Source organism: Heterodontus francisci, chromosome 16 (assembly GCF_036365525.1).
Source record: "Heterodontus francisci isolate sHetFra1 chromosome 16, sHetFra1.hap1, whole genome shotgun sequence".
In the NCBI taxonomy this organism is placed as follows: Eukaryota; Metazoa; Chordata; class Chondrichthyes; order Heterodontiformes; family Heterodontidae; genus Heterodontus; species Heterodontus francisci.
In genome coordinates, this window is record NC_090386.1 from 48841202 (window position 1) to 48856790 (window position 15589).

Here is a 15589-nt window from a genome sequence, read left to right on the forward strand (position 1 = left end):
GTTGATTTTCTGCTATGAAGTGAAGGTTCATCTTGTTCCTTTTTTGCACCCACTACAATTCCAATTAGTTAAACTTGCTGTTGTTGTAAGCTTAATCAGAATATATTAGAGAGGACAAGGACAAAGATTGTAATTTGATTCAAACAATTGCTTGGTTTACAAAAATAATACATATATTTGCCTGCTGCATGCATTTTGCAGCATTCACCTGTGATTTTGCATGCCGAGTGGTTGAAGGTCAGTTTCTGCTTTGCTTTTTCCATCTCATAGAAATGTTTCCTGACTTCTTGTCAGGTTTTACTAGTTATGGACATGGCAATGACCCGATTGGCATTGTCATCAAAGGCTTGCCTTTTTGTGATGTCGCAGGGGTTCACACCTAAATTAAATATCACTACCCTCTTTTAAAATGATTTCAGTGTTGACAAATAGGCTTTGGTGAATGATTCTGAGTTGTAGTTGAGAAGTTTCTGATCAGAACATTTGGACTGGCACCACCTTTTGTTTCTTAAAAAGTGAGAAAGGCCCATTTCCTGCTGAAAATGCTAATCAGAGGTGAACCATGGGTAAGCAAATAACCATGACTCTGCTGATTAATTTGCAAAACTTAAAAGGCAGTGGATATCATATTGTTGCATGGAGGAAACTGTAGTCTTACCATATATGTGTAACTTGTTTGTCCTGAGCAAACAATTCCTCTATTGAAGACAGTCAGTAACCAGAAAATGGACCCTTTATTTTTCCATGTTTTGTTGCTACATTACTTCTTTTTCAACTTTCTCCAGATGACTGTAACCTATGCTGGAGTACAGTTCCAGGGATATCTCACCTGATTAAATGTTCTTCATATGTGAGTCTTGATATGGATCACTGGATAGAGCTTGAAACATAGCTGATTTTTCCCTTTCTGAGCCTAGAAACAATAAGGCTGGTGGAATAGGCGGACCAATGGCAGTTGAAATTTAACGCAGAAAATGTGAAGTTCCTCATACCTGGAGCTATTCTTGTGAATCTTTCCTGCACCCTCTCTACAGTGCCTTCACATCCTTCCAAAAGTTTGGTAGGAAGAATGAAGAGAGGCAATATAAATTAAAGGGTACAATTCTAAAGGGGGTGCAGGAGCTGAGGGACCTGGGGGTATACATGCACATATCATTGAAGGTTGCAGGGCATTTTGAGAAAATGGTTAATAAACCATATGGTATCCTGGGCTTGATAAATAGGGTCAGAGAGTACAAAAACAAGGAAGTTATGATAAAACTGTATAAAACGGGCTCAACCTTAACTAGAGTATTGTGTCACTTTTGGAAAGATGGGAAGGCAGTAGTAGAGATGGTGCAGAAAAGATTCATAAGAATAGCTCCAGGGATGAGAATCTTCAATTACTTGGATAGGTTGAGAAGTTGGGTCTGTTTCCCATAGAGAAGATTAAGAGGAGATTTGATAGAGGTGTTCAAACTCATGACGGGTCTGGACAGAGTAGATAGGGAGAAATTTTTCCTATTGATTGAAGGATCCAGAACCAAAGGACACTGATTTAACGTGATTGGCAAAAGAAGCAACAGCGACACGAGGCAAAACCTTTTTACACAGTGAGTGGTTAGGATCTGGAATGCACTGCCTGAAAGTGTGGTGAAGGCAGATTCAATTGAAGCCTTCAAAAGAGAACTGGATAATTATCTGAAAAGAAAAAAAATTGAAGGGCTAAGGGGAAAAGGCAGGGGAGTGGGACCAGGTCAATAGCTGTTGCAGAGAGCCAACACGGACACGACAGGCCAAATGGCCTCCTCCTGTGCTGTATCCATTCTATGATTCGAAGGTGCTAATTTATAACAGCGTTGCTGTTACCCCACTTGAGAATCACCTAAGCCAGCACTGACCAATGATTAAGTCTGGAATTTTCCTGTTGTGTATGATTTTGTATGGTGCAATTTACTCTCTCAGCCACTGGGGGAACCACATAAATAACATTGGTAATTGCAAAATAGCTTAAAAATGAGACCTCACATATACTTTCTGTGGAGTTTACTGATTCACAGAATAGAGTCACTTTTTAGCTCTGAGTGGTTTATTGTGGGTAAATTGGCTGCATTGCTTCCTACATTGCAATAGTGACTTCTTTTGGGCCTCCTTATCTCGAGAGACAATGGATACGCGCCTGGAGGTGGTCAGTGGTTTGTGGAGCAGCACCTGGAGTGGCTATAAAGGCCAATTCTAGAGTGACAGGCTCTTCCACAGGTGCTGCAGAGAAATTTGTTTGTCGGGGCTGTTGCACAGTTGGCTCTCCCCTTGCGCCTCTGTCTTTTTTCCTGCCAACTACTAAATCTCTTTGACTCGCCACATTTTAGCCCTGTCTTTATGGCTGCCCGCCAGCTCTGGCGAACGCTGGCAACTGACTCCCATGACTTGTGATCAATGTCAAAGGATTTCATGTTGCGTTTGCAGACGTCTTTAAAGCGGAGACGTGGACGGCCGATGGGTCTGATACCAGTGGCGAGCTCGCTGTACAATGTGTCTTTGGGGATCCTGCCATCTTCCATGCGGCTCACATGGCCAAGCCATCTCAAGCGCCGCTGACTCAGTAGTGTGTACAAGCTGGGGATGTTGGCCGCCTCGAGGAATTCTGTGTTGGAGATACGGTCCTGCCACCTGATGCCAAGTATTCTCCGGAGGCAGCGAAGATGGAATGAATTGAGACGTCGCTCTTGGCTGGCATACGCTGTCCAGGCCTCGCTGCCATAGAGCAAGGTACTGAGGACCCAGGCCTGATACACTCGGACTTTTGTGTTCCGTGTCAGTGCGCCATTTTCCCACACTCTCTTGGCCAGTCTGGACATAGCAGTGGAAGCCTTACCCATGCGCTTGTTGATTTCTGCATCTAGAGACAGGTTACTGGTGATAGTTGAGCCTAGGTAGGTGAACTCTTGAACCACTTCAAGAGCGTGGTTGCCAATATTTATGGATGGAGCATTTCTGATGTCCTGCCCCATGATGTTCATTTTCTTGAGGCTGATGGTTAGGCCAAATTCATTGCAGGCAGCCGCAAACCTGTCGATGAGACTCTGCACGATGAGACTACACATCAAAAGTACTTCATTGGTGGCACTTGGGATGTCCTGAGGTCATAAAAGGCACTATATAAATGCAATATTTTCTTTTTTTTAATGGGCCAATGTTCTGTTTGGTGTGATACTAAAAAAGATTATATAGTTCCTTTTACATCGAATTGTTTCAAAATACTACACATGATGAAATTGTTTTTGAAGTATAATAATGTAAGAAAATAAGTCTTATAGACAGGTTCAGTGCCCACCTGAGGTCAGTTAGCTAATCCACAGTTCATGGCATCAGTATTCTTGGTTTAAATTGGAATATGGTCAGTCAGTATTCCCACTCCTGATCACTCTCCAATGACTCCTAGTTGAATATGCATGCATGTGGAAGTTAGGTTAGGCTGTGATGCCTGACAGCGTTGAATAAACAGTCAAAACACAGTTTTGGTTCATACATGAAGAATAGGCACTCCGACGAGATACAGGGTTAGCTATTGCCTGTGGAACAGCCACAACCTGCCCCTGTAGGGTGCCTAACATTGAGAAAAATGTCTCAAAGCACTTCATAGTAGCAAAATTAAGAAATGGATGCCAAAGCAAAGGAAATATTAGTGGTCATGACTGAAAGTTGGGTAAAATGGTTTTAAGGAGGATCTGAAAGGAGAGGGTAATTGAGAGGTGAAAGAAGTTAAGGAAGGAGGTTGAAGGCACAGCTGCCAATAGAAGGGCAAAGGATGGGGGAAGCAAAGAGGCCCAGAGACAGAGGAATGGGGAGTTTTGGTGGGGGGTGGGGGGGGGCTAGTGGCAGAGGTGGTTGTAATGGATATTATAAAGATAGGGAGGGGCAGGTCAGGGAGGGATTTAAGCATGAGGGTGTCTTGGACGCACTAGAGCAGGAGCCAATGTAGGTCAGTGAGGTAATGAGCAAGTGGAACATGATGTGAGTAGGATATATTGGCACTAGGATTTGGATGAGCTGAAGTTTACAGAGGGTGGAGGATGGGAGCCAGCCCACAAGAGCATTGGAATGGTTGAGTCTGGAGGTGACAATCGCATGGATCAGGGTTTCAGTAGCAGGTAGCCTGGACCATCCTCCAGCACGAATAATGATTTTAAGACAGGGGAATGGAAAAGTTGTTTTAACTTTTTTTTATGTTAAAAAATATTACTTCTGGATTACATTAGTTCATAACTGAGTACAGTACTTACATCATTCTCCATTTTAGCATACTTCCTGATTTGGTGAATTTCTAGTAAGCCTTGGTCACAATGGAAAAAAAATTTTTCCCCAACTGCTGTGCGCTTGAAGAATGGGCTGTGTCAGTATGGTGGAATGAATTGATCACTTTGAACAGAGGGAGGGGACGTGAGTTCAAATTATGCAAGTCAAGAGGCTGAGTGAAGAAATGTGGGGGTGGGAGTGAGAGAAAAATCAATGTATTTTTATCTGGCATTATTTTGCTAAAATTGTTTAAAATCTTTATATTCCAGCCAAAAATAATGCCAAGCAGTAGAAAAAGAGGTTCTATAAGATGATTTATGACCTCCAAAATGAATAACCCAGCAAAAAGACCATATCACCAGAAACAGTGCACTCAGAGATGCAGCATTCCAAGCACTACATTAAATGCATGGCTGAATTCTCATGAGGTTACATTATACAGAAAATGGTGGAAAACAATGAAAGACTGAGTGAAAGGCAAAACATTTGAATACATCTGCTTCAATCTTTTCTTCCTTTGTCACTCTGTTACCAACAAATCAAAGTAGACTTGTGAAGGAGCAAAAAAAATTGCATAAGGACTTTAAAAAAAATAAGAGTATGGAGAATACATACTGAGTGCATAACTTGGAACAGAATGAGAGTAGAGTTCTGAATAGAAACAAATGTCTGATTAAAATACCAATTGTGGCAGTTTCTAAATAGACAGTTTGGGGTAAAACATTACATTTATGGAACATACGTAAACAGCAGATTTAGGCCAACAGCTTTAGACACAAGAGAAAATAACCTCTTCAACTCAGGAAAAAAAAATCACAAGTGGAAATTTTTTTTTGTGTTATTCTGATGGAGGGAGTTAGCACCACTGTTTTGATTGGTCTGTTAACTTTTCAAAATTTACTGTACGACATTTAAGAAAAAATGTTGGGTCTGATACTATATTAATGCATAAATTTGGGTTTAAATTGATTTTTTTATAAAGGCTTTAAGAGACTCTATTTTTTATTCAATTCATTTTTTTGAAAATAATTGCAAAGCTCAGATGTGCCTGTAGCTAGCCAGCCTCACTCATAACCTTAATTTATTGTAATTATGACCCCACATCAGCACAGCTGCTAAACAGGCATAAGTCACACAAATCTCCAGTTTCCACGTAATCAGCTTCTCATTCAACCCACATGTTCCGGCCTATCTTGTATATCTAGCAATGTAAATACACCCATCCCCCCATTGGCACACCGTGTACAAGCCATCAGGGGGTGACTTCATTGTTCCTCAAATAATGCAGAACTTCTTCAATAGCACATTTCAGTACTTAAATGTTGTAGCTTTTATAACTTCTAAAAACTAGTCAGCCTCCACAGAACAAATCCTAACTTTAAAAAAAATGACTCTGGTGATTAAGTGATTTATCAGCACCTTGCAACTAATTACTATCAAATCAGATTTTACTGGAAAGGATCAGTATGCTGTTCTTTTTAATTTGCACCAGTTCATGTAGCAAAGTGTTAGGATTCTGCACATGTTTCAATGCTACTATTGTAAGTGAACAATAATACAGTAGTGTGTTTGATATGAACAGGGCCAATGAGTTACACTGCAATAGCATTTTGAACTTTTGTATCTATGAATACACGGGCAATCTCCCTTCTTCCTAAAAGTAGTGATGGTGCAAAAATGAAGGCAGTGGGCCCCATATGATTGATCACCACAACAAACGGCAGGAGGGAGGAAATTATCCCAGACTTACTGTAACAGAGACATCGAGCAGCTGATTGCAAATGTAAAATAAGCATCTATAAACAAAATGCCAGTCACAGTGTTACTACCTATTTTTTGATATTCGTTTTTTTGTGGGATGTGGTTAAAATGTAACCTTCCCTCCCTCTCCCATTAAATAAGGCACTATCCCACCACATTGCCAGGCATGATTTTATATTGTTCCAGTTAAGAGACATGTAAAAAGATAATTTGAAAACGAAATAACAATGACAACTTGTATTTATATAGTGCCTTAAATGTCATAAAACACAGCTGCATTATAATGCAAAATTTGATTCTGAGCCACATAAAGATATATTAGGGCAGGTGACGAAAAACTTGGTCAAAGAAGTAGGTTTTAAGGAGTATCTTAAAGGAGGAAAGAGAGGTAGAAAGTCAAAGAGGTTTAGGGAGGAACTCCAGAGCATAGGGCCTTGGCAGCTGAAGGCATCGCCACCAATGTTGGAATTATTAATATTACGAATACTCAAGAAGCCAGAATTGGAGGAATGCAGATATCTTGGCGGGTTGTGGGACTGGAGTAGATTACAGAAATAGGGAGCAGCGACGCTATGGAGGGAGCTGTAAACAAGGATGAGAATGTTAAAATCACAGCTTTGCTTAACCTGAGAGCCTGTGTAGATTACTGAACACAGAGGAGAAAGGGGAACAGGACTTGGTGTGAGTTAGAACACTGGCAGCCGAGTTTGGATGAGCTGAAGTTTATGGAGGGTAGAATGCGGGGAGGTCAACCAGGAGTGCATTGGAAGTCTTGAGGTAAGAAAACATCAAAGGATAAATCACACAAAGAACGATTAAATTGACACCAGGTGTTCAACCAAAGAACGTTATCCTTTGCACTTGGTGCTCTGGGGCAGTAATTTTTCAATTTGGATCTAATTACCTCTGTGTATACATACACATAAATATGCATACATGTGTACGTGTATATGGGCGTGCATGTGTAATGGCTCCCTGCTGCCTCAGTAGGTTTAGCCACTGACTTGCTGAATTAGATAGACAACGAAGGCACAAAGTTCAGTCCTGATCTGTGCTAAATGGGCTGCCAAGTAGGGGTACCGCAACTACTCAGTATGGGAGGGGAAATTGGTCAGGGTGACTACCATCCAGTGAATTCAGATGGAAGTGCAAGTTTGTGAACATCAGTGATGAGATTAGGCTTGGCTGTGATGGCCTCCATATTTGAATGGTCTATCAACATTCACAGTCAAGGCTTATACATGAATAATTGCGACTTGGGCAAGCACATGGGGGCTGTCTGGCACCTGTAGAATCACATTCCAGTAAGAAAGACAACTTCGGAAGAAACAGGAAGGGAGAGAAAAGAAAAGCAGTAAAAAACATAATTGAGTTTACATAATTGGGTTAATGAATTTACTTTATGAATTGATACAGTACAAAGTGCAAATTGATCAATTTCACACTTCAATTTATTTATTTGTCTATCTCAGGGAATCTTCTGGATTATGCCTCCTATATTTGAGCTGCATAAACATCATGATTTGCATCATGATATCGCAAAATAAACTACTTTTGGTTTGCTGAGTTTTATTACTAATTTTCTTTTTGCACTTCTGGTTTGCCTGTCAACCTTTTCGACTATTTTTATTTAAATCTCAAAAAGTACACTGACATGTATATTTTATGAAGTTATTCTACAATTTAGTTTAGTTTAGTTTAGAGATACAGCACTGAAACAGGCCCTTCGGCCCACCGAGTCTGTGCCGACCATCAACCACCCATTTATACTAATCCTACACTAATTCCATATTCCTACCACATCCCCACCTGTCCCTATATTTCCCTACCACCTACCTATACTAGGGGCAATTGCTAATGGCCAATTAACCTATCAACCTGCAAGTCTTTGGCATGTGGGAAGAAACCGGAGCACCCGGAGGAAACCCACGCAGACACAGGGAGAACTTGCAAACTCCACACAGGCAGTACCCAGAATTGAACCTGGGTCGCTGGAGCTGTGAGGCTGCGGTGCTAACCACTGCGCCACTGTGCCGCCCCCAACTTGATTACAAGTTGCTTGTCGTAATAATCCATTAACACATCCAGCTTTCTTGACATAACTCTGCATGTACTGGAAGCAGTGCACAGACAACTAGTTTGGTCGTGGTTCCTGGGGATTAGTTAGGCCTGGGTATGGGGTGGGGGAAGGAAGATCCTTCCTACTTAGTGGTCATGTTGGTTGGACCTGTTGCCTTTCATGGGCAGTGCTGGGATGGGGTGGGGGCCAGGACATTTTATGTGGAACGAGGAATATGCCATAGAGTGCTCAGTACTGCTTTAGTGAGTTATTTTTAAAGTGTTAAGGAATGCTATGTTACAGATATTCCATATTTGTGTCATAATATTCTGTTAATTAAATGTGTGGGAAAATTTAAGATATTACAACATTGTTTCATTGAAACAAATTAATAACTTAGCAGCACGTTACCATAACAGAAGAAGATGAATCTGCACCTATATAGCACCTTTCATGAACTCAGGATATTTCAAATGCTTTGCGGACAATTAAATATGTTGAAGTATGGTCACAGTTCTCACCTGGTGAAACACATCACCAATGGGTGCACAGCTAGGTCCCACAAATAATAATGGGCTTCTTTTTGTGATAAGAACACTGACAAGGCTAACCTTGCTGACCATTATAATGGAGAAAATCTGACAGCAACTTCTGGAGTATGCACATGTGTAGTAAAATGCAGGAATCCAGAAGTTGCTGTCAGAGATATCCTGCTTTTTCACAGAGTGCGCTGTAACAGTCCTTGCTAGTAGACTCAGCACTGAAATGAGCAACGGCGTAAATTTGCTGTATTTTCCCACTAGTTCTGTACTAAAAATGGCTGAAAGAATTAGGCCTGGTGTATTCAGGATAAGTAAGTTTTTAATGGGGTTAAGTGATAATTACTACAACCTCTCTGACCATGAAAATTTAATTTTATAAGTGTGCAGTCTCATTCCCTCAGAAGAAAATTAGTTTTCAAGATTTAAAAGAAATATAGACTTTTTATTTCTGTCTCTTTTATCTCTCACCCTTAATCCCATCTTCATTTCCCAATCTTACCATCACCTCCAATATTCCCTATGATCTACCCTTGGCCTCCTCCTATTTCTCATTTACATGATACCCCTTGGTAACATCATCTGAAAACACAGGGCTGAATTTTAATCGCGCAATGCATTCCTCGGCGGTGCGCTTTCAACTCGGCAGCCTTCCGACACAGAAGGGCTGCCAAGGAGCCCCCGTGATATTTTGCGTGGGGGCTCACTTAAATAGTGAGGGCACAGCGGCCGCCCCCAATGACATGTAGGGGCAGCCATCGCATCCCCTGCAACAGCGTCCGGCGCCACTGCGCAGGTGCCGACGCCATTTTTAAAGGATTTCATGCCCTTTGGTAACATTATAGAGTCATAGAGTTGTACAGCATAGAAACAGGCCCTTCGGCCCACCGCATCCATGCCACCCATAGCGCCTATCTATACTAATCCCACCTGCCTGCATTAATTCCATATCCCTCTATGCCTTGCTCATTCAAGCACCTATCCAGATGCCTCTTAAATGTCGCTACTGTTCCTGCCTCCACCACCTCCTCTGGCAGCTCATTCCAGATACCCACTATTCTTTGTGTGAAAAATTTTAATCCCCTTTAAACCTCCTCCCTCTCACCTTAAATCTATGCCCTCTAGTTTTAGTCACCCCCTACCATGGGAAACGGACTCTGGCTATCTACCCTATCTATGCCTCTCATAATTTTATATACCTCTATCATGTCCCCTCTCAGCCTCCTTCGCTCCAGGGAAAACAGACCCAGCCTATCCAATCTCTCTTTATAACTCAAGCCCTCCAAACCAGGCAACATCCTTGTGAATCTTTTCTGCACCCTCACTAGCTTAATCACATCTTTCCTGTAGTGCGGCGACCAGAAATGCACACAGTACTCCAAATGCGGCCTTATCAACGTTATGTAAAACTGTAACATAATGTCCCAACTCTTGTACTCACTGCCTCGGCCGATGAAGGCAAGCATGCCATACGCCTTCTTCACCACCCAGTCTACCTGTGTTGCCACTTTCAAGGAACTATGTACTTGCACCCCAAGGTCTCTCTGCTCAAGAACACTCCCCAGGGCCCTGCCATTCACTGTATATGTCCTGCCCTGGTTTAACTTCCCAAAATGCATCACTTCACACTTGTCTGCATTAAATTCTATTTGCCACTCCCTTGCCCACTTTCCCAGTTGATCTATATCCTGTTGTAACCTTAGACAACCTTCTTCAGTGTCCACTATACCACCAATTTTGGTGTCATCTGCAAACTTACTAATCATGCCACTTACGTTCACATCCAAGTCATTAATATATATGACAAACAACAGAGGGCCCAGCACCGATCCCTGCGGCACACCACTGGTCACCGGTCTCCAATCTGAAAAACAACCCTCCACTACCACCTATCACCAAGCCAATTTTGTATCCAATTTGCCAGCTCACCCTGGATCCTATGTGTTCGAACCTTCTGGACCACCTACCATGCGGGACCTTGTCAATGGCCTTGCTAAAGTCCATGTAGACAACGTCCATCGCCCTGCCCTCGTCAATCCTCTTGGTCACCTCCTCGAAAAACTCAATCAAATTTGTGAGACATGATTTCCCACGCACAAATCTATGCTGACTATCCCTAATCAGACCATGCCTTTCCAGATGCATATAAATCCTATCTTTCAGAATCCCTTCCAATAACTTTCCCACCACTGATGTAAGGCTCACTGGCCTGTAGTTCTCTGGGAATTAAAAATATAATGTTATGTCAGGTGTCAAACACATATCCCATCCCCCCAATGGGTAAATCATACATTTATTGCCCTCTACCGCCATGATAAAGTTTTATTAGTGTCATGAACTTTCACCCCCGACATTTGTTCCCTTTGACCCTCAACCTCTTCCCACCATCCCCACAGCCAATAATAAATGTTTTCCCCGTTCCTCCACCAGCCCTGCCTTGAAAATTTTATTCCTCCCCCTCCCCACCAGGTTCTCACCTCGGAACTCCGTGTGGAGTTCTGAAGGCGCACGAAGGTCGAATGGAGGCCGTAAAATTGACGTGGGACGTTCACCGCCTGCAGGTAAGTTTATTAGCATCTCATTTATGTTCATTTGAATATGCAGATGAAGGGCCCACCGCCGGTAATATGCAAAGGGCCCTTCTCGACATTGTGGGTCAAGGTGGGCCTCTCCCCACAAAACTTTACCAGCCCCCGCGATGCGACCCGCGGTGTCGAAGGGCCCATACAATTCAGCCCGGTGTTAGTTTTCACATGCACCTCAGCACCACCTCTCTCAACTCTCCACTGTTGCTAAATTATCAGACTCCTTCTCTGACATCCAGTACTGGATGAGCAGAAATTTCCTCTAATTAAATATCGGAAAAAATGAATTCATTGCCTTTGGTCCCCGCTACAAACTTTGTTCCTTAGCTCCCTATCCCGAGCAACTGTTAGAGGTTGAACTAGATTGTTTATAACCTTGGTATCATTTTTCACCCCCAGACTCCGAGCACATAACTGCACCATCACTCAGACCGCCCATTTCCACCTCTATAACATTGCCTGACTCCACTACTACCTCAGCTCATCTGCTGCTGAAACTCTCAGCCTTGCCTTTGTTACCTCAAGAGTTGACTATTTCAATGCACTCCTGGCTGGCCTCCCACATTCTGGCCTACCGAAAACTTGAGGCCACCAAAACTCTGCCGCCTATGTCCTTACTTGTGCCAAGTCACATTCACCTATCACACCTGTGCTCGCTGAACCACATTGGCTCCCAGTCAAGCAATGTTACAATTTAAAAATTCTAAGCCTTCATCTCAAATCCCTAATCTCTGTAATCTCCTCTAGCCACACAACCCTCCAGGATCTCTGCACTCATCTAACTCTGACCTCCTGAGCATCCCCGATTTTAAATGCTCCACTATTGGTGGATGTGCCTACAGCTGCCTAGGCCCTAAGCTCTGGAATTCCTTCCATAAATCTCTATAACTCTCTACCTCTCTTTCCACCTTTTAGATGTTCTTAAAGCCTCCTTCTTTGACCAAACTTTTGGCCATCTGTCCTAATTTTATCCTACGTGTTTCGGTGCCAGAATTTGCTTTGTAATGCTTCTGTGAAGCACCTTGGGATGTTTTATAATGTTAAAGGCATTATAAAAATACAAGTTGTTGTTTGTTTTGCTTTCTGTATATCACTTAAATCTAATTTACATTTCCTACCTTCCTGGTTTAGCCTTCACAGGTGGAATTTTGAGGACTTAGTCCCTGTCGGAACAGCGGGTCAATTTTCCGGTCAGGAACCCGATTTCCTAAAGGGTAGGCTTTGCTGAGGCTCTTTCCCAGAGCAAGGGCACTTCTGAGCTCCCTGACCAATTAGGGTGGGTGGCTAGGATGACGAATCCATTCTGTCAAAGAAAGGATTTCTTATTAAAGGGACCATGCAATGGGTTACAAGGTCAACAAGAACTGATGAAAGTCACGGACCTGAACATTAACTCTGTTTTTCTCTCCACAGATGCTGCCTGACCTGTTGAGTTTTTACAGCACTTTCTGTTTTTGCTTTGAATTTTGCTGCAGCAACCACTTGAATGGAGAGGGGACCCCGTGGCATGGCTGCCTCTTGGGTCTCTCACTCTTTCCTGGAGGTCCTACTGTAGGATATGAGGGACTGCAGTGAGGTGAGCTCGACAATTACAGACTGGCACATTCCAAGGTCCAAGACTACGTACTGAGGGACACACTAAAGCTTGGGGCCACCACCGCAAAGGGTAAATAGGGAGGCCATTGTGTAAGGCCCTCTCGCCAGAGTATACAGAGGGACTGGAACCCGTGTAAAACACCTCGGGCTGTATGCACCAGAGAAAGTTTGACGTGAATTGTAAATGTACATTGTAAATATAACCTGTAATGGCAAGTATAGTGAGGTACCTCATGTACTGTATTGAAAGAAACTGATCTGTATTGCACTTTATGTAATATCATATTTGAACTGTTATGTAATGTACTTTCACAAATTTTATGAATACAGATATTTTTGGCAAAAAAAGCTTTCCTGAAGATGAGAGGAAGAGGATGACCTCTCCAACCAAGCAGGCATGGATGGAAGTGGCTGAGGAAGTCAGCAGCAGACGTGTGCTCTCTCCAACCCGGAGACAGCGCACCATGAGGATCCAGGACCTCGGGAGGGCATGACAGGTGGGTAGCATAACACTTTCAGATGGTGTAACACTTTCAGGTGCCAATTCCACACTCTGGGCTGGATTTTGTGGATGAGGTGGGCCTCCTGCCGCTGGGCTGAAAAGGAGGAGGCAGCCCCACCTCAGCCGCTTTGTGTGGCCCCTGGAGTGATCCTCCGTTGATTTGTTGCCTAAGTGTCCCGCGCCAGGATCTCCATCCCTTTAAAGACTGGGATCCTACCTCCATGAGCTGCCGGCCAATCACAGGGCTGGCAGCTCAGCAGTATTGGCAGTGCCACTGCCACCAGTGGCCACCCGGGTTGGGAGGGGGAGAGTATGGTGGCCCTCCAGTGACAAGCACCTTGTCAGCCACTGGCAATGTGTGCCCACTTGGCCTGCTGGGAAGGAGGTCTGAGGAGAAGGGCAGCTGGTTCTGCTGCTGGTGTTGGTCCTGCTGGTGTTGCTCCTGCTGTTGCTGCTGCTGGAGCTGTTCACGGTGGTGTGGCTTCTGTTCTTGCATCTCAGCAGAGGTGGAAAGTGAAGCTGCAGACCTTGCTCCCATGCTGTGATGAAGGCTGGCAGCAGGGATGTGCGACTGAAAGTGAGTGAAACATTAGACGGGTGAAGTGCCTTCCAAGAATTTGGCAATCACCTATTAAACAGTGATTGCACTCTCTAAGAGAAGTACTTTGAACAGCAGTCTCTCACCTGGCCAAGGCTGGAGCTCTTCAGCATAACTGATCAAAGCCTTTCCAGCTTGTCAATTTCACTGAAGAAGCTCTTCTCATTGTGCATTCACCTTGGTGACTCTGGCAATGTGCAAACATGGTGTGGAACTTGTGTGCTGCTGGGAACAAAGGAATTCATGGTTAAAAAGGCTATTAGTTACCTTTTTAATTGGTTCAATTGCTTTCCCACCAGATGGAAGGGGTTTCCCACTAGACACAGTACCCACCATGGGGGAAGCTGGAAGAGGACGGGATGATCTCGGATACTAGTCTGACATCAATTTCAGGGACTTTGCCACCCTGTGCACACCGGCTCCCATCTCCATTTGACTGAGAAAATTGTGCGCCATGAGTCATAGTGAGAATTCTTCAATCTGATTGGTTGAGAGCCTCGCTATCTCTTATCCTGCTCAAAGATACCACAGCTGCCTTGTAGAAGGCAACATGCTGAAACAGACACCAGATTAGATCAAATCTGCACTCTAAAGCCCCTGAAAACTTTGTGGGCAGCTGACTGAAAAATCCAGGCCAATGAGATGTGACGTTGTTTGAGGGATGAATGTTAGCTAAGACATAAGGAAAACTCCTCAGCTGTTCTTAACCTAGTGCATTCGATCTTTTATATCCACCTGAGGAGGCCTCAGTTCAACAGCACATCTGAGAGATGGCACCTCCAGCACTCCCTCAGATTATGAACTTAAACCTTTGGAGTAAGAGTGCTACCACTGGGCCAAGGCTGACATCATAGTGATAAAACTTGCTTTCACTGCACCATCTGAGACCTGTGTGAAACTGGTTGATTTTGTAAGGGAACATATTTGCCCGTGTTCCACATTTGTTCTGGACACATGCACAGTTGGCCTAAGGTCATCTTCACAACTACGCTTCAGCTGTGGACATAAAGATTAAAGAAAAGATCTGTACTGTGCAACTTTAAGAAAATTGTAGCTCGAATAACCTGGTGGACCAATGGCAAAAGCTACCAGCAGCAGCCATTTATGTTTGCCAATGGCAGCACTTTTCCCCTGGAAGGTGTGGGATAAAACTACCTTGTGAGATGACAGAGCAGTTAGGGGGTGACATCAGGATAACCCTACGATTTGAAGCAATAGGGCGAAGTAGACATAATCCATTGAAAAGATTTGGGGGAATGTGTTCGCATCACCCCACCAATGGGTTCATTCATATGAAGCAATTTCCCCTGCATCTGAAGGCATGCACATTGTATTGTTTAAAAGCACTATTTCGTCGGCACCACTGCAATAAAATTGGCCTAAGAACCTATGATGTATATTATTCTTGCTCTATGCTAGTTAGCAGTCTTATTGGTTAATAGTGTCAAAATATCAAATTATTCCAGAAGGATTTCTAATATTGGATTTTAGCAAAGCATTGCCTGGATTTAAATTCATTTTCTCTCTCTTTTCTGGTGTTGGTTTGACAAAGCAGACCGAGAGTGACGCAAGCAAGCGTTTGTACAAGCTTGTGAGTAAGAACCAATACACTTGTAGCTGCATGGAGTTCACTGCATGTGTAGTGCTATTGTATGGACATTTCCAACAGTTCCA